Consider the following 5,242-nt stretch of genomic DNA (forward strand, 5'->3'; position numbering starts at 1 on the left):
CTTGCCTTGTGTTTTGCTGTGACCATAATTAAGTAGAATTGAATGAACAGTATCAGACATAACATTTTATTTTGTTAGTCTAACTTATTCCAAGCAAAAATTGTATTTCAGGCCTTCCTCTTTAGCTGCAGCAATGGTCCTACAGTTTGCTTGGGGCATGTTCCCTGTAGCAATAATGTGATAATGAATCTGAGATGTTGGAGTTGCTTCCACTTTACATCCTGGTTATGAAATAATGATGTGGGACGACATGTAGGTGGTCTCCTGTATGTGAGTTTGGACAGCATTGCAATCCAGGTGATAGCTGGATCTTGGAGCTTTCAGCAAGTGGTTGAACCAGCCTTAGGTGCAAAACAGTGCAGGATATCGGGGAGAGGCTGTAGCACAAGGCCATTCACCTGATGGTACCAGCTATTTGAAAGGGCTATCCAATTAGTACCACTTCTACCCTGCAGAAGGCAGTGGACAAGAACCATGTCTAATCTCAGTACACCAGATCAGAGAACCCCCAGCCATAATTTATATTACACAGCAATCTGACTGTAGTCAAACAGAGGGAAACAGTGTGAGCTGCATGCTTGATGAATCAGGGAATCTAGACGAAGAGGCAACCACACATGTACATTTACATAATCTTTTGTCACAAGTAGGCTTTCGATAACACTTCAATGAAGTTACTGTAAAAATCCCTTAGTTGCCACAATCCTGTGCATATTGGGTACACAGGGAGAATTTGTAATGTCCAACTTGCAGAACAGCACATATTTCAGGACATGTGGGAGGAAACTGGAGGAGAAACCCATGCAGACTCTGCAGGCAGTGACCCAAGCAGAAATCGACCCTGGCACTGTTGTGCAATAATCAGCAATGCAGAGTGATCTGCTCACTCAGCTTTTCAGTGGGCCTGATAATTGCCTTGGGTACTCGTTCCATCATGGACACTTGCAAATTTCATCAAGGTTACAAAGCCTGGAAGTATTCAGCAGGTATGGCAGCATTTTGTATGGTGACCATCCATATATCATGTCGTATCCCTGAACAGGCAGTATATAATGATCCATGCTGTCAGTAAGTGGCTATGTGGTCATCCCCTCTGGGTGTAGAAACACATCTATTCACTCTAACACAACTGTATATGGTGGCTGGTAATATGGCTCTTTAAGGGCATCTGGCAACAGCTTCTGACTGGTATATTCAATAATCACCTGTCTGTAATCTTTGAAGTAGTGATGTTTCCTTTGTAACTGATGTACAGATGGAGGATCATTATCAAATTCATCTGGAATCTTATTTCCAGCTTCATCCATTGAATGACTACCGAAGGTGCTGTGAAGGGGTTGCGCGGGTGGGTGGCAGGGGTTATTGAGGAACAAGCGCAAAGATTGGATGTAGGGCAGGTGCAAGGTGCCCACCAGTAATTTGTTTGGGGGGGGGGTCAAGGTTTGGGAATTTGAAGGGTGGCAGGTGGAACTGATGCCAGAAGAAAGGTGGTAACTTACTCGTGCAGCTTGGAGGTCATTGGTCTTCTGACATTGGACAGCGACCATGCTGCCCAAAGTGACAGCTGCTACCTCCCAGGTGGCATTCCTGACCCTGCTGCTGGTCCTCTGCCTGTCCTTCCCTCCTCAGGGGACAGGATATCCTGCCTCTCATTCACAGCCTTGAGAAGCCTGGCCAGTCCGACATCTCTAAAGCGAGGAACAGGTCTGCACGCTGCCGTGTTTGTGTGTTGACTGAGAGTGAGTGATGCAAAACCGAGGAGCGAGTCCCGTGAATTAGACAACGAGACAGCCAGTAATGGCGATAACCTCGTGGGGGCTCATTTTTGGCACTAAGTTGAATACGGACCGCGATCTCTGCAATGCGGCCGTCAAGAAACTACCCGCCAAATGCACCCAAAATGACACTTTGAAATGTTTCTGTTAAATTGCGTCCCATATGTAAATGGTTTTGTATTGTTAGCCTTGTCATGAACCACTCTGATGGTATCTGTGAGGTTATCCCATCTTGAAACACCAGATCGTGGGTGTGTATAATTTTGTGTTTGGAAAGATGTGAGGAGTCACGTGGAATCCTAGTGAGAATAAATAGCCCAGTCATTATGTAACAATTATTAAATACTATTTATTAAATTAAAAAAAACACAATTACACATGAACAGGATTACGCAACTCTCAGACAATTAAGTACATGAATCACTGAACACACAATAGTTTATGTAGAACATACCACTTGTTCCAAAATAAATCTATCATCCCTGAACTCCTCAAAACTTCCCCTTTCCCCAAACAACATCCAAATGAATTTACACCTGATTCTATCTGTTAGGGGCTGTTTAGCACAGTGGGCTAAATAGCTGGCTTGTAATGCAGAACAAGGCCAGCAGCGCGGGTTAAATTCCTGTACCAGTCTCCCCAACAGGCGCCATAATATGGTGACTAGGGGCTTTTCACAGTAACTTCATTGAAGCCTACTTGTGCCAATATGTGATCCTTATAATTATCTAGATGCCTAATAATCTCTTGATTGGGTATGTCACATCTCATCCTGACATTTGAATGGTAGCTACTGCTATTGCTAGGCAGATTTGTACCTGTTGCTGGGCAGATCACATCCTATCATGTCTTATTAAATTTATGTCACTGCTGTTACTAGGCAGATCCATGACAGCATGTTTAATTTGTACGTTACAAAATGGTCTGTACACAGTTTCCATTTATGCACACTGTTACATCTCACGGCACGAATTGTCCCAATTAAATGGGGTATTTTGCGATTGAGTGGTCACATGATGACATGATGTGGCAGCTACAAAAATGATCATGTGTTGGGAGTGCGGGAGTTCTCCCCAGGTTGGGTGGGCAGAGCACAAGCATGAAGTAGCTGCTCAGTTAGTAAATAAATTACTGTTTGTTACATATCCTTGTTGTCAGTGTTTCCGGAACACAACACATTTACCACCCAGATCAACACAACAGCATCAGTGGTGTACCCCAGTCAGTGACTCACATCATTGAAGATGTTCCTCCTGACAAAACTCAGAGAGCTTCATTTAATAATAATCTTTATTGTCTCAATAATAATAACCTTTAATTGTCACAAGTATGAAGTTATTGTGAAAGCCCCTTGTCGCCACATTAATACTGCAATGAAGTTACTGTGAAAAGCCCTGAGTAGCCACATAAATATGAGGGAGAATTCAGAATGTCCTATTTACCTTACAGCAAGTTTTTCGGGACATGTGGGAGGAAACCGGAACACCCCAAGGAAACCCACGCAGACACATGGAGAACGTGCAGACTCCGCACAGTGACCCAAAACAGGAATCGAACCTCAGACTCAGGCGCTGTGAAACAACAGAGCTAACCACTGTGCTACCATAAAGAGCAGGCACCACTGGGATTCGAACCCAGGATCTCCTGTTTAATAGGCAGGCGCTTAATCCAACTAAGCCATGGCGCCGCCCAACTAAACTGCTGTCTAACTTAGTCACTGTGGAAACTGTTATTGGCTTGCTGCTTACTAAACACGCTAAAAAAAATTGAAGGGCAACAAGGGATGGGCAACAAATGCTGGCCTTGTTAGTGACGCTCATATCCCGTAGAAATTTTTTTAAAAGGTGGCCTCACGGTAGCATGGTGGTTAGCATCAATGCTTCACAGCTCCAGGGTCCCAGGTTTGATTCCCGGCTGGGTCACTGTAGAAGTCAGGTATTTTAAATACACTTAATATAGGTAAGAAGACTGTTTAAGACAGAAATATTAAATCCCAGTTTTAAAATGAAAGAAATATACAACTTCCAAACTCAGACATGTGTTTGGGAAAAACAGAACCACTGATAAAAACATCACATTCTTTCAAGGGCAGCAGCAAAATCCCATGGGTTTTAAGGTGGTATAATCAAAGGTTCCATTGTTCTGAATTCTGGCCACTTGTGATAACAGCCTGAACCACATTCCATAACGTATGCAAGCTGAAACATTTTAGACTGTGTCAAAATACAGTTTCATTTATATTTTCGAAATAATAGCATGATGAGATGACATAATTGTTGCAGATAAGCAACAATTGGAAGTGGCGTTGCATTGGGAGGATGGATGGCTTTTTATCAAATCAAATGTGTTTTGAATATAGCTTAAACCAATTAGGATTATATTGGGGTGTGATCGGATCGCTTAAGACAGATATCAAAGAGTATATCCATGGATAATTTGGCCACCATTTTAGGCAAGAAGACAGACAAGTCAGAGAGACAAGAGAAAAGGCAAGAAGACAGACAAGTCAGAAAGACAAGAGACTAGAAGACAAGAAGAAAGAAAGTCAGAAAGACACAGAGAGAAAGAGACAGGAAAGAGACAAAGAGAACAAGACAGAGAGAGAGAGAGAAAGTAAAGGAAGAGAATTAGAAAAGAGTTCTGTATTCCTATTTCATTTTCATACTTTGACTTCAGCCTTTGACTTTTAAAGTTGTGTTCAGGCTATTGTCTCAGAAGATAATTCCTGTGATTCTTTGAAGAAAATCAAATTGTCTACAAACTACCTTTTAAATCATTTTCAAGTTGTAACCAATGAACTTCAATAAAACAATTCTTATTTGCACCTGACAAGTTTTTAACTTGAATTTCTACTGAGTTTCAGCAATGTCTCACCAACAACCGGCAACCGTAAATTAAACAAAACTGGATTCAAATCATAAGATCCTGCCGACTACGCCAATTGTAGTATCTTAGGATTTGAATCCAGTTTTGTTTAATTTACGGTTGCCGGTTGTTGGTGAGACATTGCTGAAACTCAGTAGAAATTCAAGTTAAAAACTTGTCAGGTGGGATTTTGCTGCTGCTCTTGAAAGAATGTGATGTATTTATCAGTGGTTCTGTTTTTCCCAAACACATGTCTGAGTTTGGAAGTTGTATATTTCTTTCATTTTAAAACTGGGATTTAATATTTCTGTCTTAAACAGTCTTCTTACCTATATTAAGTGTATTTAAAATACCTGACTTCTACAGTCACTGTCTGTGTGGAGTCTGCACGTCCTCCCCGTGTGTGCGTGGGTTTCCTCCGGGTGCTCCGGTTTCCTCCCACAGTCCAAAGATGTGCGGGTTAGGTGGATTGGCCATGCTAAATTGCCCGTAGTGTAAGGTTAATGGGGGGATTGTTGTGTTACGGGTATACGGGTTACGTGGGTTTAAGTAGGGTGATCATTGCTCGGCACAACATCGAGGGCTGAAGGGCCTGTTCTGTG

The 5,242-nt window shown here is 42.3% G+C and overlaps 1 non-coding gene across 1 annotated transcript; it reads right to left on the minus strand.

Moving 5' to 3' along the window:
• Positions 1-3,388: 3,388 nt before the first annotated feature.
• Positions 3,389-3,462, minus strand: trnan-auu. The gene has a single exon. It is a non-coding gene; the product is annotated as a tRNA-Asn (tRNA).
• Positions 3,463-5,242: the final 1,780 nt, after the last annotated feature.

This window comes from Scyliorhinus canicula, chromosome 18, assembly GCF_902713615.1.
Source record: "Scyliorhinus canicula chromosome 18, sScyCan1.1, whole genome shotgun sequence".
NCBI classification, from domain to species: domain Eukaryota; kingdom Metazoa; phylum Chordata; class Chondrichthyes; order Carcharhiniformes; family Scyliorhinidae; genus Scyliorhinus; species Scyliorhinus canicula.